The 23,327-nt window shown below is 36.5% G+C and overlaps 1 protein-coding gene across 6 annotated transcripts in view; it reads right to left on the bottom strand.

Moving 5' to 3' along the window:
* FER (FER tyrosine kinase) overlaps nt 1-23,327 on the bottom strand; it is a 442,286-nt gene that overhangs the window by 400,014 nt on the left and 18,945 nt on the right. For 5 of the 6 annotated variants that reach the window (XM_023258902.2, XM_045034545.1, XM_045034544.1 and 2 more), the window contains exon 2: nt 15,371-15,516. The exons of the other annotated variant lie outside the window; for it this stretch is intronic. The gene's annotated coding sequence lies outside the window, so the exon portion shown is untranslated. The remainder of the gene's footprint in view (nt 1-15,370; nt 15,517-23,327) is intronic. 6 annotated transcript variants of the gene reach the window in all.

The following is a 23,327-nucleotide window of genomic DNA, read 5'->3' as shown; positions in this document are numbered from 1 at the left end:
ATATCATCAGCAAATAGGGAATACCAACTGTATGCCACAACTTTCACAGCATGGTTTCAAAGGAAAAAAAGAGAAAATTCTGGTGTTCTAGATACTATGGCAATGTGCCCAAAACTACCCCAATCTCCAGAAGACATTCTAAGGAATAAGAGTTAACAGAAACCTGAGAATACACAATGAATACTCCAACATGAAAAGAAGCAGGCCAACCCAGGAAAAATTCAAGAAAATATCTAAAGAAAGAAGCCTCTCTGTACCAGGACAGGACCTTAGAAAATGCAGAGAGGGCAGCCTTGGCTTGCCATTTTCTAGGGCTTTGTGAAAAACTGGTGGATGAAATTAAATCCAGGAGTACAGGATAATTAGTGAAATTTCCTAAGAGACCATATATCTCGGGTCCCCCAACAAGGCCAAACTCAGCCCCAGCCAATGTTTCCATACCACCTCCATGCTCACACAACAAAGAAACCAAAATTAAAAGTAATACCCAGCTTTCTGGTACAGATAAGATGGCAGAGATCATTTTTCCCAGTTCCACTGGACAAAACACAAGTATAAACACTAGAAATAACACAAGAGACTACCAAAGAAGAACTCTGAAAGGTAGATAGTAGGCAGCCTCCTACACATGCACCCCAATGTTTATGGAGGCGTTTTCAACAACAGCCAAAGTATGGAAAGAGCCCAAATGTCCATCAACTGATGAATGGATAAAGAAGATGTGGTATAGATATATAATGGAATATCACTTGGAGGTGAAAAAGAATGAAATCTCGCCATTTGCAACAACATGGATGGAACGAGAGTATATTATGCTAAACAAAGTAAGTCAGAGAAAGACAAATATAAGATTTCACTCATATGTGGAATTTAGGATACAAAACAGATGAACATCAGAGAAGGGAAGCAAAAATAAAAACAGAGAGGGAGATAAACCATAAGAGATGCTTAAATACAAAGAACAAACTGAGGGTTGTTGGAGGGGTGCTGGGTGGGGGGATGGGCTAAATGGGCAAGGAGCATTAAGGAGGACACTTGTTGGGATGAGCACTGGGTGTTATATATAAGGGATGAATCACCAAATTCTATTCCTGAAATCACTATCACAGTATATGTTAACTAACTTGGATTTAAATTAAAAATAATAGGAAAGAAAGAAAGAAAGAAAGAAAGAAAGAAAGAAAGAAAGAAAGAAAGAAAGAAAGAAAAGGCAAGGGAGGAAAGGAAGAGGAAGAGGAAGAGGAAGAGGAAGAGGAAGAGGAAGAGGAAGAGGAAGAGGAAGGGGAAGGAGGCAGCCTGCTTTGGTCCTAGGACTAGAAGAACAGCATGAAGGCAGTATCTCATGTTCTCCTCACCCAAGAGGAAGTCACCCAGACCCAACTTTTCCCAACCTCCAGTCTAGAAACAAAAGACAGTCCATATTTGTAGGCTAACTCCCCTAGGATCCAATAGGAGTCCCTGTAACAACAAACAGAGAGTCAGGCACCACCAGAAAGAGAAATCATTTATGAGTTTCACCAAAAATAAACAGCCAGGGCAAGCACTCTCCTTACCTGCTAAGCCTGAGAATCCGCTTTTACACCAAGAGAAACTGAATGAGGCAAGAAGAACCAGCAACAGAGACCCAGCTATCGGGTCAGGAAACCTTTGTCCTCACAGGGTTGGGGGTCTCCTTCCGCACCCAGAGACACCAGAACTGGAGGGCAGAACTAACAAAAGGAACCAAGCTGAAGCTGCTGCTCTCCAAGAATTTCTTCCCCTGCCCAGAGACATCAGGACAGATAAGGGGCACAGTAAGGAAATTCTACCTTAGCCCTTTTCTACCAATAGATACCTAGTAGTTCAGCCTAAGAAAAACATCTTCTACTCTGTCAAGCAGCACCAGCAGGAACCAGTGGGAGCCCTAATGATACAAGACAAAGCAAACTAAAATAACAGCACAATGACTCTGAAACTTAACTGTCATTGAAACCACAACCCATAAAAAGAGGTGAAGAGACCTACATGCTAAACCTAAAGAGGGACTTCCTGTGAAAATAAAACAGTGAAAGAGACCCCAGAGACTCCTAAAATAATAGATAAAATATCTAAGATTCAATTGAAAATCACCTCTCACACCAAGAACCAAAAACAAATCATAACTTCGATGAGAAAAGACAATCAACTAATGCCAACACCGAGATGAATTAGATGTTGGAATTGTGAGAAAAGGGTTTTAAATCAGCCAACTTAAAAATGCTTCATCAATTATAAATTATCCTAAAAACAAATGTAAAAAATTGAAAATCTAGGCAAAGAAACAGAAGTTATAAAAATAACCAGATGGCAACTACAGAGCTAAAAATGCAGAACAGGAATATAAACCTCACTAGATGCAAGCTCAATAGAAGAGTGGAGATGACAGAGGATACAATCAGTGAATGTAAGCACAGAGCAATAGAATTCAACTAATCCAAAAAAAAAACAGAGAAAATGGATGAACAAAAAGAATAAAGCCTTGGGACAATAAGAAAAGATCCAACATTTGTATCATCTGAGCTCTAGAGGAGAGGAGAGAGTGAGGTGGAAAAACTATTCAAACAAATATGTCCATCTTGGGGAATAAGATAATATAGAGTTACAGAAATCAAGACAGTTGTGATCTTGGTAGAGGATAAACAACAGATCAGTGGAACAGAATAGAGAACCCAGAAAAAGACCCACACAATTATGCTCAACTGCTTCTTGACAAAGACCCAAAAACAATTCAATGGTACAGGAGCAGCTGAATATCTCTACAGGCCAAGAAAAAAAAAAAAGGGAGAGAGGGAGAGAGAGAGAGAGAGCAAGAGAGAGACAGAGAGAAAACCTTGACCTAACACCTTACGCAAAAATTAACTCAAAAGGATTATGAACTTAAACGTAAACAACTGCAACACTGAAGAAAAAAAAAAAAAGAAGGATATCTTTGGAAATCTTCATGATCTAAAAGCTAGGCAAAGTTCTTAGACTTGACAAAAAAAAAAAAAACACACCACAACGCATAAAGAAAAATCAATCAATTGGGCCTCATCAAAAGTAGAAACTTTTGCTTGTGAAAGCCCATGTGAAAAGGGTAAAAAGACAAGCTATAGACTGGGAGAAAATACTTGCGAACAACATATCTGACAGAAGACTAGTATCCAGAATATATAAATCTCTCTCAAATTCAACAGTTAACAACAACAATCTGCCTACGAAATGAACAGGGGTGCTTGGGTGGTCAGTTGCTTAAGTGTCCAACTCTTGATTTCAGCTCAGGATGAACCATGATCTCATGGATCTCATGTGCTGACAACAGAGAGCCTGCTTGAGATTCTCTCTCCCTCTCTCTCTGCCCCTCCCACACGCTCTCTCTCTCTTTCTCTCTCAGCCTCTCTCTCAAAATAAATAAACTAAGAAAAAAAAAGAAAAAAAGAAAATAAACAAAAGACATATACAAGCATTTCACAGAAAAGGACATAAAAATGGCAAATAAGCACATGAAAAGATATTCAACATAATTAGCCAACAGGAAAATACAATGAAAACTACAATGAGAGGGGTGCCTGGGTGGCTCAGTGACTCTTGATCCCAGGGTCATGAGTTCAAGCCCCATGCTGGACATGGAGCCTATTAAAAAATAAATTAAATAAAATTATTTTTAAAAAAATTACAATGAGATATCACTACACACTTATCAGAACGACTAAAATAAAATATAATGACAAGACCAAATGATTGTGGGGATATGAAAAAACGGGATTACTCATTTGTTGCTGGTCAGAAGACAAAATGGTACAGCCAACTCTAGTTTCTGATAAAACTAAACATTAACTATACTATGACCCAGCAATTGCACACTTGGACATTTATGCCAAAGAAATGAATACATATCTTCACACAAAAACTTGTACACAAATGCTCACAGAAGATTTATTTATAATAGCCACAAACTGGAATCAGCCCAGAGTTCCTTCAACAAGTGAAAACATACCATGGAATACTACCCACAGTAAAAACTATCCACAGAGGCCACCACTTGGATGAATCTCCAAGAACCCTACTGAATGAAAAAAGCTAATCCCAAAAAGTTCCATTTATCTAACATTCTTGAAATGAAAAAATTCTGGAAAAAGTACAGAGTAGGAGTTGCTTGGATTTATGGCTTGCAGAACAGCGTAGGGAATGAGTGTGGTCATAAAAGGGGAACACAAGGGATTCTATCAATGTTGGAACTGTTTGGTACTTTGATGGTAGTAGTGGATGCATGAATCTAGACTAGTAATAAAATTTTATAGAACTTAATATACACACAACAAATGAGTACAATCAAAACAGACTACAGTTAAAAATCCTATTTCTATGAATAGGATTAATGGAATGTGTCAACGTTAATACTCTGGTTGTCATTTTATACATAGTTTTGCAAAATGCTACCATTGGGAAAAACTGGACAGAATGTACAAGGGATTATTATTTCATATAACTTCATGTTAATATACAATTACCTCAATAGAAATTCCAATATTTAGAAAAGTAATGCTCAGATCTCAAACTATAGGTCAGAGGAAGAACAAGATGGAGAGGGCATCACACATTTAGCTACATTCTTCCAGAATAAGACAGGGCTGCCTATGTTAACCTTGAGGAAGGTGAAAAAAATCTCAAGCAAAGCCTATGGTTATGCTGTAGCCAAAAATTACAGAGAGAGACAGAGACAGAGGGTGGGGTCAGGTGGGTGGTTACTTTATAGACTGATTTGTAATGTAAGTTCCAACTGGTCAGGGAAGTACTCTGCTCTGTTCCCCCACTGTATCTCCAGTGCTTAAAACTGTGCCTTGCATATTGTTGCATAAAAATCTCTTAAAAGAATTAGGTGGTTGAGGCTACACAGCATTGTACTAAGTAGTCCCTACTTTGCAGTCTTCATTCTTTAGGATACTTAATAATACTAGGTATTAATTTTACAACCCTAACCTACAGGTTCAATTTCAAAGTCCTTTGCCTGGTAATCAAAGCTGGCCCCAGACAACCTTCTACCCTCAGCAACGATACAACTTCTTACTACTATGATTCCTTAAAAGTCTCTGTGCCTTTGCAGACGTTCCTTCAGTCGAAATGCTTTTCCTCCCTCATGTGCCTGGAGAATTATCCACAACTAAACTTTAAAGTAGTATTCTCTGTGAAGGCTTCTCTGACTATCCCCACAACCACAACCATCCAGGCTGACTTAGTGTTTCCTTTTCTCAGATCTCAGGGTTCATGTATGTATCTGTGATGAATATACACTTCTCATGGTATATGTTAGCTATTTGTTGAAATACATTTCTCCCATTAAATTATGAGCTACATGGAAATAAGAATATCACATATTTTTCATCCTTTTATCATTGGGGCTTAAGTTACTACCTAGAATACAGTAGGCATTCAATTTATTGCAAATAATTATAAGAATTAACATGTTTTTTAGATTTGTAAATGAAATTTTAAAATAAGAATATCTATAATTTTGATAGTAAGTACAAATCAGACAGGAACAGAATATTATACAAAAGTACATGCATGTTATTAGCAAAGATGTCTACTTTTAAATAGCATCTTTTAAAAAAATGAAAGTAATAGGGGCACCTGGATGGCTCAGTGGGTTGAGTGGCTGACTCTTGATTTGGCTCGGGTCATGATCTCAAGGTTTGTGGGATCTTACCCCACATCAGGCTCTGCGCTCACAGCTCAAGCCTGCTCGAATCCTCTCTCTCCTTCTCTCTGCCCCTCCCCCACTTGCATGCATGCTCTCTCTCTCTCTCTCTCTCTCTCTCTCTCTCTCTCTCTCAAAAATAAATGAATATTTTAAAATTTTTTAATTAAAAGTGAGAGTAATGAAACTAATAAACTATTGACTAGGTTTATTTAAATCTGTTTTATTCAGCTTGTTATTGAGAATCAAGTGAGTTACGTTGACTTTTCAATTCACCTTAGTTATTAAACACTTTAAAACAACTATTAAAAATTGCTATATTTTCAAATATTAGAATTCATGTTGTAGTAAAGAAATCTATACATACTTTTAAACAAAAATGGAAGTTACAAAATAGCAAAATATAAAACAGATAACTAGTTACCTTGGTAGGATAATAGAATTCCCAAGTTATTTCTTGTAAGTACAAGGGTATATCCAAGTATTTATTCTAAAACTTCTCCTGTTTTTCAACTTTTGGATCCACAACTGGCAATGTTTACATTCTCCGAGTATACAGATGGAAATATGATTTTTATATAGTATACAGAAAGTTTAATCTGTACTGAATATTCTCCTTCAAGTAAGGGCGGCTTATTTTAACAGAGATGATGTCTTATGGTCAAAAATATTTATTGAATTATTTTCTTTATTTTAACATTGATGATGAGATTCAAATATACCAAGAAGGTATGCTAATTTTTAAAAATCTGCAAATAAGTAAATAACTGTGTAATAGAAATAGGAAATATTTCATTCGTTCTCCAAGAGATATTTTCACAAGTAGGCAAGAAATTCAACAGTTTGCATTTATAATCCGTGACTAATAAAACCAATCAAAATCAGTATATGGTTCAAATTACTTTATCAGAATATGTTTATTCATTAATAAAAAACTATCAAATCATTAATCAGTTAAAGTACAAATATAATTACCTAATGGTATTTCTTACCTTTCATATGCTTCAATACTGACAAAAGTCGGAAACAGTAACTATTTGAACAAAATATTAAGCTGTCTGCAGCAAGACAGAAATAAAGTCACAAAAAGCCACCAATTTTGCAAGTAAGAAACAGGATTATAAAAAGCAAAAAAACTGACCTCATATGAATACAAAGTGAGGTGTTTTTTTCATAAGCATTAAACAGTCAGGAATGAATAGTCACCAAAGTGTAACTATGAAGACAATGTTATTCATTACCAGTTAATATATGCTGACCTTGGCCATCTTACAGAGTCAGTATTTAAAACACCTCTTATGCTTTATTTGAAAGTGTTGTTTTTAGCTTAATTTAAAATAAAAATTAATTCACCAGAAACAGCACTGGATTGTCCAGACAGCCTCCTGGAACAACATTACTGGATGATACTATTCCACCGAGAAAGAACATCGTACAAGTCCGTAAACAAATGAACAATATGCATGTTTTTAAAAGAACTGTTGTTTAATTTTAAAAATGTATTTGAAGTAATTATTTGGGGAGAACAGAATTATTAACAGAATTTTTATTCTTTCTTTTAAAGTATTAATATAAATCAACAACCATTTATTGAATAAACATGGGCGAGAGAGCTTTAGGGTACAAAGATAAATAAATTCTGGATTGCTTCCTTCAAACAATTTACAGTGTATTAAGAATAAATAGACTTATTCAACATAGTATTGGAAGTCTTAGCCTCTGCAATCAGATAACACAAAGAAATAAAAGGCATCCAAATCAGCCAGGAGGAGGTCAAACTTTCACTCTTTGCAAATGACATGATACTCTATATGGAAAACCCAAAAGATTCCACCAAAAAACTGCAAGAATTGATTCATGAATTCAGCAAAGTTGCAGGATATAAAATCAATGCACAGAAATCGGTTACATCTTAATACACCAACAATGAAGTTACACCAACAACAAATGTTGTTGAGGATGCGGAGAAAGAGGATCTCTTTTGCATTGTTGGTGGCAATGCAAGCTACTACAGCCACTCTGGAAAACAGTATGGAGGTTCTTCAAGAAACTAAAAATAGACCTACTCTATGACCCAGCAATTGCACTACTAGGCATTTATCCACAGGATACAGGTGTGCTGTTTCGAAGGGACACATTCACCCCCATGTTTATAGCAGCACTATCAACAATAACCAAAGTAGGGAAGAGCCCAAATGCCCATTGATGGGTGAATGGATAAAGAAGATATGATATGTATATGTATCATATATATATGAAATCTTGCCATTTGCAACTATGTGGATGGAACTGGTGGGTATTATGCTAAGTGAAATTAGTCAGAGAAAGACAAGTATCATATGACTTCACTCATATGAGGACTGTAAGATACAAAACAGATGAACATAAGGGAAGGGAAGCAAACATAATATAAAAACAGGGAAGGGGACAAAACAGAAGAGACTCAAATATGGAGAAGAAACTGAGGGTTACAGGAGGGATTGTAGGAGGGGGGATGGGCTAAATGGGTAAGGGGCACTAAGGAATCTACTCCTGAAATAATTGTTGCACTATATGCTAACTAATTTGGATGTAAATTTTAAAAAATAATAAAATATTTCCTGAATTAAAAAAAAGAACATGTCACAATATATACACATGTATCATATAATGTACCTTAAATGCACTATGTTATATGTTAAATGACAATGTTATATAGGTCAGTTATACCTCAAGGAAGCTGGTAAAAAACATTTTTAATTAAAAACAAAAGAATATCTCCAACAAGCCTTGAGGGGTATTTAAGAAAAGAGCACAGATACATGTATCTATCTGTAAACATGTATGCAAGAGGCAGCTTTGAAAACAGATAGTTCTGGGTGGAAATGCTAACTGTACCATTTAATAGTGGTGTAACTGCATTTTAATTAATCTCCTAGAAACTCAGTTTTCTTATCTTTAAAATGGGGATAGTGATACCTACTTTGCAGGGTTGTTGTGAAGCTTAGATGAGAAAAAGTATATAATGTGCCTGGCTTCAGAGAGACTTATTAAAAAGCAGTTACTAATAAAGCATGAGAGAGAGAAGGAGAGCACCCCCACAAAATAGAACATGAAGAGCAAGTGATGAAGCAGAGTTATTCTCCAAGAAGAAGTTTAAACATAAGTAAAGTGACAGGTAGGAAAATGAGGGACATGTTTATGAAACATTGCTAATCTGAAGGAAAAGAGGGAACAAAGGTTAAAAAGTTTATGTATATACATAAACTTAATACAATTAAGTATAGCCACATTGCATACTACCTTGTATGGCCTAAATTCTAGAAATGTAACCATTATCTAGATACCTCTTAACCTTTAAACTCTTACTAGGTGATCAATTATTATAAAAGAGCTCAGTGTTCAAATTAAAGCCAAACAATCTTTTTCTCTTCAAAGACAGCAGCAATACAGGAGAAGTCAAAATAATTTCAAAATCCATATGTGTACTTTCAAATAGGTTCATTAAAGGCATACCATAGCAGAATGGCATCTATTAAAGTTTCATCAGTTATAGTTGAAATGAACTAAGCCAAAGCCAGACAGCCTCTCAGAGAACCCAGATTAGGCTAACCCTGCACCACTGTTTAGAACATGGAAGGAAGAAAAAAAAGAACATGGAGGAAAATCAGTTCCATTTTTGGCTTCTTTGTATAATTCAATCTTTTCCCAAAAGGCAAGGCCCAATCCCCACTCCTCCTCTATCCTTTCTCTATAGTCATGTCTTCCCAAATTATTTTTCTAGAATTCCATTCGGTTTGTAAATAAACTCCTAAATCTGTACACTTCAACTGTTTACCCTATTTGAAATCTGGCTCCCCAAAAATACAGTGTTCACAGGTGGAGGCTACCCTCTCCCTCCCTACATTCCGCCACCCATATCCATGGGAATTGGGTGGGGGAGGGGCGATAGTGAAAGGATGGGTAACATTATCCTGATTCTTTAGTGCCATTTCCAAATCATTGCTCTTCTAATCTCATTCAAAATTTTCTTCTCCTTATTCAGCTTTACCCCATCTAGCTTTGTTGTCTCCAAATCTTCCTTTCAATCTCCACTTGTCCCCCAATGTTATCCTCTAACCCAACTCTTATCTTCATCCATGGAGATTCTAACCTCTATAGTCTTTCTCTTCTCCAAAGATCCATTCAATCCAACTTCATTCCAACCATCCACCGCTATTGCCCATAGCCTAAATCCAAAACAGTTTCATCTCTGCAATGGTAAACTGTAATATTCTAGTTCTAGGCCATAAGCTACTATTTACCATTTTTTTGGTACTATTAACTCTTACTATACCTATTCTTCAATCTCAGAGAGATCTCCAGCTGAATTCCCTAATATTGATCAGGACACCCTATATTCTCTCTTTAAGGGTGATGCCACTTATTACCCAGAACTAGGGTATTTTTAAGAGTACAATGGCATACTACTCTTTATTATTCTGTGACAACGGATATAAACCTGGACTGTCCCAACACCAGGGCATGAAACACCCTAACTTCTTTCCCTACACATATTAAATCAAATGACTTCCCCTGATTTTCTTACTACTGCATTTGTCCTAACAACCTCCAGCTCAGATTCAATTCTCCTTCATTTCCCCTAGCCATTTTTTTTCAATGTTTATTTATTTTTTTTTGAGAGAGACAGAGACAAAATGCGAGTGGGTTAGGGGCAGAGACAGAGGGAGACACAGAATCCGAAGCAGGCTCCAGGCTCCGAGCCATCAGCACAGAGCCCGAAGCGGGGCTCGAACCCACAAGCTGTGAGATCATGACCTGGGCCGAAGTCGGACGCTCAACCTACTGAGCCACCCAGGCGCCCCATCCCTTAGCCATTTCTTTAAAAAGCTTAGCTAACTCTTACCAGTACTTCAGAAGTATGTTCATATCGCCACCTCCAGGCAGGTTTCTTGGCCTCTGCTCTTTGTTATCAAAGAGCAGTAATGACAGTGTGTCCTATTCATGGTTACATGTTCGTGTACTCAATAAATCTTAAAGTTTTACTTTCTTATGTGTTAATTCTATAATGCATAAGATGAAAAATTATTACTTTTATAATTTAATATAGGTTAAATAAGTCAAAAACTACTTCTAAATTAACAGCAGTTAAACTAATAAAACTTTTAGCAGGCATTTTTCTTATTCTAAGTTCCCTAAATGTTAACATTCAATTACTCTGATTTTAGGCTACTATCCTCTGCTAGTGTTTCCATCCTCCTAAATATCCAATAACTTTTGGAATTATATGGAGCATAGGTAAAATAGATAAGGAGAAAAAGCAAATATCAGAACATGGGCATCAATGATTTTATTTGTAAAACTATACAAACATAAATATGTGTGTTTTAAAATATATATATTTTTTTGAAAGTCCAACTTGATGTACATCAAACTGTTAACATTAGCTACTTGTGAAGAGTGAGACCTGGAATAGTAAGATGAATGTCACTTTGTATTTTATGTATTTCTAGTTTGTATTTTTATCATAAGCATGTATTCATTTTATAATATAAACACATATAAGGAAAAGGAAAGATTTCCCAACAAACTTTTTAAGACTGAATATTAAGAATGTAAAAATCAAATTCACAGATGGAATGCTTAATATTAGAAAACATTTCTCTTTTAAATATACTTATTTTATTTAGAAAATGACAAAGGTGCTTACATCATGCTAGCTACTTCTCTGAAAAAGAACCCAATTGTATTCCCACTCATGGAATGCTCTGGTTTCATCTCTGGTCCTTCTCCCAGACTCCTGAACCAATTCCTGCTCTGAGCACCTCAACAATGAATCGATCAAACCAGATCCCACCATTACTGTGGTTTCCCAGCACAGGAATCTGTCTTTTTGCACTAGGTCTTAGTAAAAGTCTTTCTTTCTTTCATCCATCCATCCATCCACCCATCCATCCAGTAAGTATTTATTCAATGTCTACAATATGCCAGGTACTGAGTAAAGTCCTGGGTACACATAGATTTAAAAAAAAAATACTGGTCACAGACTCCGGGAACTTATCAGAGGAAAAGCAGTTCTAACACATAGCAATAACTATAACGAATCCCTGTGCAAAGTGTAGTAAAAGCATAGAACTATAATCCAAGCCTGGCTGGAACAAAATGAAGAAAAAACCTACACAGATCTCCCTAAACCACCTTGAGTAGTCCCTTCCTCCTTGACACCCTCTTCTTTCCTCTCAACTGTAAAACGTCACTCTCCCCTCTTTTAAAATGCTGCTTAATATTTACCTCCCACTGCTCCCCCCCCCCACCAAAATACCACTTGTTCCTAAATGCCATTTAACGCTTAAAAAAAAAACAACCAAATCTGTAAAACTCAAAACCAAGCAAGGAAAGAAGAACACTCACTGAATGCCAGCTCTACATAAGTACCAGAGAGAGCAGGTACTTCAATCCTTTCTCACTGTGCAGAGCTCTGGTCGTCTCTACTAATGTGCTTATTTATCATTTGCATTCTAATCTGCTTCCCACTTGAAACTGTGCATTTTTCCAAGACAAAATCTTAGCCTGCTACTGCTTTATAATGTATCATGATAATATCCATGGCGACTAGATATACATCCCTAGGTTAGAAGGTGGGGGTGGGTAATGGTGGGAAGTAGAGGAATTTCTTCAGAATTATGATTTGTTGTTTTGTTTCAGATTTCTGTTGTTTTAAATGAATTTCAATCGCTGACTGGGGCCATTGGATCAAATACAATGTAAATTTCCTACTTTGTCTACTTAAGGTTGGGATGATGGTTTAAAAAAAAAAAAAGCTTGGAATAAACAATTTTATCTCCAGCAACCTCAGAGAACTGGAAGGAAAGAAGCAAACTGCAAATAAGTTTTAGATGAATAATGTTCTAAGAAACTAGGCAATTCCCTAGAGAGACATTAAGTATATACACACACTATATCTCTTAAAGAAAACATGGATCAAGAAAAACAAAAAAGAGGGACTGTTCAAAATTAAAAGAGAATAAAGAATCAAATGCAATGCATGAAACCTGACTGAATCCTAGATTCATAAATTTAGGAAAAAGTTTTAGGGACAAATGGGGAGATCTGAATAAGGACCATTATATTAAACATATTTTTAAATAATGTTAATTTTCTCATTTGTGATATTGATATTATGAACATGCAAGAAATTATCCATGTTCCCATGTAAGATACGCATACTAAAAACTGTATATTATAATCTCTCCAGTACAGTTTCAAATGATTTTAAAAATATATAATATATAAAGAGAGAAAAAGTGGCAAAATTTCAACAGTGAGTGAATATATAAGAAAGGTAATATGGGTGCACACTGCCTATATATTCCACTGTTCTACAGCACTCAACATTTTCATTATGAAATGCTGAAGCAACAGGAAGATAGCATGAGGGGAGGCCAGCTGGACTGAAACATAAGGAGTATAAGCAGCACTAGTCTCAGCAAATGTGAAAACCAGCTGTGTGATCGTGGGCAGGTCACAGAACCTCTCTAGGTCTCCGCTGAAAGAGGAGGAAGTAGATGATCTTTAAGATCCTTCCATCTACATATTTCCCATATTCTACAACTTTTCTCAGCTCTAGAACTCAAAGGGTAACCATATGCAAAGTAGAAAACCTCAATGGTCTATTGTAAGGATAAAATAAAGTATTTAAAACAGCTAGCCAAAAGCCTGTCACATAAAACACAAACAATAAATAGTAATTCCTCTCTTTCAAAATATATTAAAAAGTCTTTACAAAAAACAAAAAAGACAGAACTACAAATAAAAGAAATAAATAAAATAAAAATAAAAACAAAAACTCATATAAATTAAATTTCAGGGGAAAAAGCAAAACAAAGTATTAAGCAGTACATATTACAAATTTGCCAGATGGTTTTATTTCCAGCACTAACATTATTTCTAACATTACAATTAATTTCCCTTTCAGTGAAAGAACCAATCTTTGACATAATGGTAAAGATAGTTATCTAAAAGATTTCTGGACAAGATGCCAGCATCCACCCAGTTGCTCAAAACCCAAAAATCTTGGAGTCATCTTCAGAATGTTCTGTTTCCACACCCAAACTATTCAAAGTCCCATACATTCTGATTCAGATCCATTTCAAATCCATCCATCTCTCTGTCTCATGCTGCTAGCACCTTATCAGGCCACTACTATTCACCTCAGCAACTAAAACTGCCAGCTTTCACTTTCACCAGGCCGGCCCATTCCTCACACAGCAGCTCAAATGATGATATCATTTAAAATAAAATACAAACTTCTTTCCAAACCCTTCAAAGCCCTGCATATTTCTATAACCTCTTCCTACCCATCTCTGCCTCCCTCACTAATTCAGCACTGGGGTTTTTTCTGTTCCTCAAACTCACCAATTCTCCTGCTCCAAAGTCTTTGTACCCACTAATCCCTTATTCCCTCCATCACCTCCAGCTTTACTGAGATATTATTGACATATAACATGTAAGTTGAAGGTGTACAATGTGATGATTAGATATATGTATAAAGTCCAAAATAATTGCCACAATAAAGTTAGTTAACATCTCCATCTCTTCACATAATTATGAGTGTGTGTGTGTGTCTGTGTGTGTGTGTGTGTGTGTGTGTGTGTGTGGTGATAACATTTAAGACTGACTCTCTTAACAAATTTCAAGCATATAGTACAGTATTGTTAATTATACTCACCATGTTGTACATTATATCCCCAGATCTTATTTATCTTATAGCTGAGAGTTTGTACCATTTGACCAGCATCTCCCCATTGCCCCTATTCCTCACCTCTTGGCGACCACCATTCTAACTCTATTTCTATGAGTTTAGGCTTTTTAAGATTTCACATATAAGTGAGAACATACCATATTTCCTTTCTCTGCCTGACATTTCACTTCGCTATTCCTTCTCATGAGAATGCTTTCCACATCAAAAACACCATACACATACACACACACCACCTACTCTGGAAATAGCTCCTTCTCATATACAGGTGAATCTTAAACATCAACTCCTTTTGTGACCACCCTATCTAAGGCAGCTCCTACTTCCTTATCTCCAAATTATCTGATTTTTGCTTTCCTTCAAAAAAGTGTATTACAATTAATTTTTATTTTGTCAGTTCATTTTTAAGCCTGTCCCCACTCCTTTAAAATATAAGCTATAAGGATGGAATATGCAGCTTATTCATCATCATATCCACAGAAGCAGCAACCTGTCTACTACTTAACAGAAGCCTGTCAATGTACATCAAACAAATGAATGAAATAATAAACGAATATAGGACTGTGTTAAACAATGGAATTAATAATGCTATTAATAGAAATACAGAAACCAGAAGGAAGAGCAACTGTTTGAGAAGAAAATAAGATATATTGAGCTTGGTGCCAGGTGCTTGAAAATATAGGACTAGTGGACATACAGGCTGCAAAAAGATATAGACTGGGATTCTGCTGATTGTAAATGTTAGTTGAAAAAAATAATAATTACATCACAAATGAGATAAAATTCTGTAGGATAAATGACAAGCAAAAACAACATAAATATAAAATGATTGCCTAGGTACAATAATCTAACACAAATACTACAAAACCAAGACAAATCAAAACTGTTTCACAGTTTCAGTTTTTAGCAATTCACTAAGAAGAGTAAAGTACTCCTACCTTACTACTATTCATTGCTGGTCATATCTTAGCTAAAGTAGCAGGTCCATGTTGAAGGATTACACATTAGGGATGAGGAACACACTTGAGAAAATGTGCAGTGAAGTCTCACGGGAATGACCATAAGTCTGGCCAGAAAACATGAGCTGCAAGAAGAAATTCAAGGAGTCAGAAATGTTAACTACAGAGAAAAAGGTAAAAATGTACACATAGAGTATAGTAGGCTACTATTGGAATTTAATTGTGACAGTGTATCAGAGTCAGCACATTAAGAATGCTATACTCACCTAGCTTATCTACCCTGTTTACTCTCTCCCCTTTCCATAACTTTTTCAATGAGTAACGCCTTACTTTCTCCTGTAACCTATTCCCTCAGTTTTCAATAGGTAATTCATGTTTTTCTCCATTTTTACAGCATAAAACTAATTTCAAGTTTGAAGCATGTCAAAAGAAGCAAGTAATCACATTTCTTAAAATACTATTACAACCTAGGGGCACCTGGGTGGCTCAGTTGGTTGACCTTCCAACTCTTGATTTCAGCTCAGGTCATGATCTCATGGTTCATGAGATAGAGCCCCATGTCGGGCTCTGTGCTGATGGCAACGTGCCTGCTTGGACTGCCTCTCTCCCACGCTCTCTACCCCTCTCCTGCCTCTCTCAAAAATAAACAAACATTTTAAAATATATTCTATTACAGCCTAAAGAAGTAATTAATGATGAAAGAAAAACTCTCAAAAGCTGGGAAGGTTTAGGAAAGATTCTCCCAGTAAACACATATTGTCTCTAATATGAGTATACCAAATCCTGATTCTTCCATCAGCTGTTCTCTCAACCCTTGAAACTATAAGAATTTCTAAGCTGTTCTCTTCTTTATCATTGATGGCAATATATGCTGTTTATAGCTCTGTCACAGTTCCTCATTTTTTAACTCAAGCCCTTGTGTCTCTAATCTTGACTTCTTGGTTATAAATGAAGCTCTCCCCTTCTTTCAAACTCTTCTTTTTTTGTTTGCCTATTCTGTTTCCTGTCATTTCCCCTACATCTTTGACTTTCACAAGAATCAGAGGATATTTCATGGAGGTTAGCAATAAGATTACTCCTCCTGGTCAGGAGTAATGTGTCAGAGTATCTTCCAAGTCTCCTACTCTTCTACGCTTTTTACTTATTTCCAAAGAGTTCCTTCTTAGCCCCCCGGGCAAGCATTTCTTCTCCTCTAGATTGGGCAAGGTTCTCAAAACTAGAACTGGGAAATCTAATTTGCACATAACGAGAGTATTATTACATCCCTCTTCTTCCATTAAACTGTGACAAGATCGGGGACAGGGATTATTATCTTAATACGGCCATCATCCTACATAATACATGGAACACTACAGCCACCAAACAAGCGAGTACTGAATCAATGAAATTCCAAACTAAATTATGGCTTTCCCTGACTTCTGCACTTTGGTGTAATGTGAGGCTTTGACAAGAGTTTCTACATTAAATGATAGAATTCATGACTTCAAATGATACTTAAATGAAAATTTTAATCATGCTTCTCTTTTATACTGCTATCAATAGCATATCTTCAATTAAACCCCTTAGACACAGTAAACAGTGTTACTTATAAATATTTCCAAAGAGCAAACTGTATGAGTGTATACTTAAATGTACATATTATATATGTTATCTAAATTCCACTCCAGAGACAGACTGCAAAATTACTGGACAATCCACTTAATTTGAATTTTTTTTAGCCACTTCTCACTCAGCAAAGATACTTGAGAATTACCTAGAATTTCATGATTTGGTCTTTCACTATAATATAGAAACAGTTATTTTCAAAGATGTAAGGACAAGAAAGATAACTATTCAACTAAGGTTTCATGCCCAACACTCAGCAGTATCAAGTGTCCTGTTCAAGGAAGCTAATCAAAGCAGCCACATGTTATTTATGTCTCACTCTCCAACTCAACTCATGTCTATAATTTTTATTTTTCAATGAAAAAAAAACTTATTTTCCAGTTGATATTGAAATTATTTTGATTAAAAAATAAGTAACAACTTCCTTGGTAGCATTTCTAAATGCAACATTTCTTTCTTTGAACTTACTATAAACCTATGAACAAAAAGTATATTCCTTGTGTTACCTCAAAGATATTACCATCCTCATCAGAACTCAGCAAAGATTTCTATAGACAAGTTTGTGGCGCCTGGGTGGCTCAGTCAGTTAAGTGTCTTCACTCTTGATTTCAGCTCAGGTCATGATCTCATGGTTTGTGACTTCAAGCCCCACATCGGGCTCTGTGCTGATAGCACAGAGCCTGCTTGGGATTCTGTCTCCTTCTCTCTCTCTCAAAATAAGTAGAAATAAACTTTTAAAAAAAGATTTCTATAGACACATTGAAAATGCACAATTACTACTTTGTGGTGTACCTTAATCTTCCTCACCAACTTCCCCAACTACATAGGCTACCATCTTTAACTCACATTCATAGTAAAAATATAGTTTCTATTCCTTAAATAGGCTTCTCTTCATGACTAGGACTACAGTGAGGTATGAGGGGTGTCTAGGGTGCACAATCAATGGAGACTTTTACTCTCAGGGTCATACAAGAGCCACCCTGTAGCTGCATGACACTGAAAGCCAGTACCTTCTTAAATTTTCTGTCTTAGACATCTAAATAGATATGGCAGTAATGCCTATATATAAGATTCTAAATTGTTTTTTAATGAGTTTGAGTTGCATGTGCATACAAGTGACAGACTTATGTTGTTTTTTACTCCCCTTCTTTCGATAGCAGCATCTCAATTTTCTTCTGTTGAACTACCTTCTCTTATTTTCAATCCATGTAGTTTGAGTGACACTAATCATTCCCACTCTCAGATTCCTAAAATAAGCACAAAGTTCCTAGAATACGTGCATAACCCAGGCCTGGAAAGTCAGCATATTTCCTTCCCCAAGCAGTAGTTCAGGAATGGGTACATGACCCAGCTAGACAACTAAAACTCCCAAAAATTTTGCCAGAACTAATTAGAAAGTTCTCTTTTGGCTGAGGCTGCTGAACTGAAAGAACACGGTAAGTACCCACTCACCAGAGAGCCAACCCAGAGAAGACAAAAGCCAAGAGACAGAAAGAGAATGAAAGTTCTGAAAATATTTTGTCCCTAGATCGAATTACACCTTTGTTCTGGTGAATTCAGATGTGAATAGATGTAGCTGCTAGAACTTTAGAATTACTGTTGAGAAACAATTCTCTCTGGATTTCTCATGTTCCTGCGCAATCAGAGACTTCTGAGCAAAAGGTACTACAGGATAATTGCACAACAACCAGCCTTAGAAGCTAAAGATTGTGTCTCCCTAAAGATTAAGACTTCCAATGAGCTTTGGAGAAATAAAGCTCTCTCCATCCCTTCCCTGAAAGATATTCACCTATATTCCTTTTTTTTTCCTTCTTATATTTCCTTTGTTACCTTATTATTTTTTTAATTTATATTTACTTGTATTCTAGGGTACTAAACCAAAGACACTTCCCCATTCTCCCCTGGAGAGATTTGCTTAATGAATAATCTCTCACCTCTGCAGGGTAATTTCAGTCCCACCAGTGTTTCAGACTTAACAGCTACATGAGGCAACAAATTATTTTTTTTAATTTATTAATTCATTCAACAAGTATTTGCTGAGAGCCTACTAAGTTACGTGCCATGCACTTTCCTACAAAATATCTCAGACAAAAACTCCTGCCCTCATGGAGATTGTATTCTACAGAAGAAATAAAATACAAAATAAATACATAAAACACATAGCATAAAGTGTTGACAACTGTTATAAAGAAAAAGAAGGAAAAAGTAATAAGACATATAGGGCAGGTAGGCGATTTCAAACTGATGTTGGTTATCAAAGACTTTAAGCATGAAGTGATATTTGAGCCAGGACCTAAGGGAGAAAAGTAAGTAGGTCATATGGACATCTGGAGAAGAGCATTCCAGGCCAGGGAAACGCTAACTGCAAAGAACTTATTTAAAGATGAGCAAGAGGCCTGCATAGAAGAGACAACAGAAAAATCTGAGTTCAGAAAAAAGTCCTGCATTAGGGAGGGAGAGCAAGACCACAAAACACTAGCTCATTTTGAGGACTTGAGCCTGTGCTCTGAAGTTACATGGGAAGCCACTGCAAGATTCTGAGCAAAGAAATTATACTAATATTAGTACAATATCACTAATTACTAATTGGCCTCTTACTAATATTCTGAGGCTAACATTATGAAAACAAAAGTAGTAGGAGGGAGCCTTGTTAGGAGTTACATAGAAGGAAAGAGAGGATGGTGTTGAACCAGAGTGAACCCCAAAAAGAAGTGGTGAGCAGTTGGTCAGATTTCATATTTTGAAGCCAACAGAATATGCTGAAAGATTGTTGGTGGGAAACAAAAGAAAAAGAATCAAGGTTGGAGGTCTGGGCAAAAACAAGGATGGAAGTGCCACTTACAGATATGGGAAGGATTAATTTTTTTTAACTAGGTTTCTACCACTGCAATCTAAAAGAAGCCTGACAAATATAAAATTCATGCCAGAAATCAGGCACTACAATTGACAGCCCTGAACTGTGGAACTGAGTCAATAATAGAAAGTGAAGGGTATTTGGTATTCCTCTACTGTAGAATGAGAAGTCAGCAATCCTTAATAAGAAAAGGAACTGGTAAATTGGCACCTCTTGTAAAATCGGACTATGCAGCTACTAAGGATGGAACTATAGGATACTTAGTAAAAAATGTTGGGATGATAGTATATTGCCAACTGTGCAACAGTCTTCAGTAAGGTCATTCAAAAGAGAAGCACACTTTGAGTGGTCTTTATAAAAGAAAATCTTTTCAGTCTTTCATTATAAATCCAAGATGGCTGATAATCTTATAATTTACAGGGATGAAAACCAAATATCCCTAAACTAAAATTAGAGCCTTTAACCACACAAAAACAAAATATGAGAAGCCCTTTTTTTAAAAAAACGTTTATTTTTAATTTTTAAAATATCTCATGAGGCTTGAACAAACAATCCAAAGACCAAAACTTCAATGCTCTACCGACTAAGCCAGCCAGGTGCCCCAAAATATGAGAGAAGCCTAATGCTCCAGGCTCCTCCCCAAGCATCCTAGCAAAGAAGATATTTACCCGTTATAAAGAACTATGCACTGTGAAATAGTCTGGGAGCAGGGACAAATCAGCTCTGCACTATTACCTAAAGAAGCTGCTCTCAATGGCTAGAAAGAGAAGCCAACAAGGAAATTGAGAAGCCTAGGATATTCGTGGTTTCTTAACCTCAGTACTACTGTCATTTTGAACTGGAAATTCTCGTTAGAGGCTATCCTATCCATTAGAGCATGTTTAACAGTGTTCTTGGGCTCTACCTACTAGTTGCTAGCAACATCTACCTACTTCCCCAGTCCCAGCCTTCCGTTATGACAACAAAGATATCTGCAGACATTGCCAAATGTACCCTGAGGTAAGAATTGCTCCATGTTGTAGAATCACTGGGTTACCGTGATGCACAAATTATTCAGAGGCATACCAGAAGATGATCTGATTCACGGACTAGGATCAGACTTTGGGTATTTGGGAGAAGGTGATCAAATGAAAATAAATAAAACACTATGTTTATGAAGAGTTTTATTGCCTAAGAAACTCCCAACAAAGATTTGTTACTGCTTAGCCCCTAAGATGGTTCCTGGGACCCCAACACCTCATCAACAGAAAGTGAGCTATTGAGGCAATGCAGTCCCCAGTACAGGAATCTCTCTCAATACTCATCTTGGCTGTAACTAGGAGGAAAGAAAACAAAGAAGACCATCCTGGGTGGCAAAAGCAGAGATAGCCATATCGGCTAATCAAAAATCTTCCTCCACTGCCAGGCAAAGAGTCCTTGCCATACCTATCCAATGAAATATGCACATAGTATGGATTGTGGGTTGTTTCTTCTTTTTCTCTTTTCCAATTGACAGTTTTTATTGTCTTTATGCTATATTTTTTCTACCAATGAACACAGACTTTATTACAACTAGTTATATTTATCATGTAACCAGTTACTAGACCATAAGGCTATCTATTCAAAAAGGACTGAGAGAAATTACCCAGAGATCTTAGACTTAAACTTAGATGCAGTATTTAAATGAGTCTTTGACTTGCCTTCCTTTGTTGGGGAGCAGATGGTAAATGCACTGGAAGTTGTAAGTGAAAATTTTACATTAAGTCAGGTGCGGGCTTTGTTTCAAGCTTGTATAGGTGCAGAAAGATATGTATGCACATCGGTAAGATTATAGTGAATATTTGGTTACGCCTGCCCAACATCCACTGCCCCTTCCCATGGTCACACTGTAGTCTTTTTCTTTCAGTGACCTCAGTCCACATGATTCAGATCATGTGACTGGCCAATACTTCCTATTCCCAGTTCCAGTAGTTAGTACCTGATCCAGATCTGGCCTCTACTATCCCTCTGACCACAGGATCAAGGATGAAAACATCACGCAATTCATACAATGAGATGTAATCCCAGGACTTATATAAAAACTATGAGTAAGAGAAATGCTTTTTATGTTGGTCCTTCTAAAGTAAAAGAATGTAAGCCTGGATCTATCAGAGGGCTCCACATAAAGAAAGTCTACCTGAAAGTATATCCAATACAACAGAAAGCCACTGAGTATGTCCTATGGCCATTGTTTGAGCCTTTGAATCCATCTACATCTAAAGAAAGTACACTAGTGTTCTACTTTTTGAGCCAGTGGCTAAGCTAATAAGAGTAAGGTATTGAACTCATGCAACTGAAAGCAATTCAAAAATTTAATATTTTTATCAGTTATCAGATGAAACTGATATTGAGTTTTCATGTGAAAAAAGCTATAAGCTATAAATCTGTAAGAATTAAATTATTTGCCTAAATTCATACAACAAATTACTGGTAGTATAGATTCAACCCCAAGCAGATCTGCTTCTAATATGCAAGCCCTTTCCACTACATCATACTGTCTTTCAGGCAAACAGTCTGAAACTTCTCCCTACTTTATAATTATCATGGAGCCATGAATACCCATGGAGTGAGTATTCTATTAACATTTGTTACATGACCAAAAAAGGAAGAGTCACGTGGCCCCCTGCTCTCTGTCCCATTCCTGCACAACCCACCTCGTGTTACATGAAACATTTCAGAATTATTTTTATAATGTAGGCCAACTTGAGGACATGTCTATTTCTTCACCACCTTCATCCTCCTCCAACAACTATATTACTATATATAATAGCAAGTGTCTCTAAGCCAAGCCACTTCGATGCTAGAATGCCAGCTCCAGTCTTAGGGTAAATTAGGCTCCAAAACACAAATAGGAAATCAGAACTTTAGAAAGAATACATCACCAAGGTCTAGCTACTATTGTGTAATAATTAATTGTGAAACTCAGAAAAGGACACCTATCTTATATGTGACAATACTGCTGTTTATGTTAATATTTGAAGATATTTGTAAGAACCACATCAACTTCCAAAAAGTAACAGCTATTTAAAAACAGTCAAATCTCTTTCAAATATTATTAAGGGTGAGAGAGAAGGTAAGTGGAAAAGGATTTATGAACTTAAGATCCCTGATATTTTCAAGAAATCTGTCTAAAAAAATGAATTTTTTTTAAATGTTTATTTTGAGAGAGAGAATGCATGCAGGCACAGAAGGGGCAGAGAGAGTGAAAGAGGGAGACAGAGAATTGCAAGCAGGCTCCTTGCTGTCAGTGCAGAGCCCAATGTGGGGCTCACTCCAGGAAAGTGAAATCATGACCTGAGCCAAAAATCTAAAGTAAGACAGACACTCAACCAACTGAGCTACCCAGGTACCCCTAAAACTATGAGAATTTTTCACAGAGCCGGAACACTCAGTTGCACAAGGCAACTTTCGTTTCCCTAGAAGGTGTAGTGGATTGACTCACAACCAGGTAAAAGACTC

This window comes from Felis catus, chromosome A1 (genome assembly GCF_018350175.1).
Source record: "Felis catus isolate Fca126 chromosome A1, F.catus_Fca126_mat1.0, whole genome shotgun sequence".
NCBI classification, from domain to species: domain Eukaryota; kingdom Metazoa; phylum Chordata; class Mammalia; order Carnivora; family Felidae; genus Felis; species Felis catus.
Note: the sequence above shows the minus strand (reverse complement) of the source record. Positions and strands in the feature narration are given on the sequence as shown.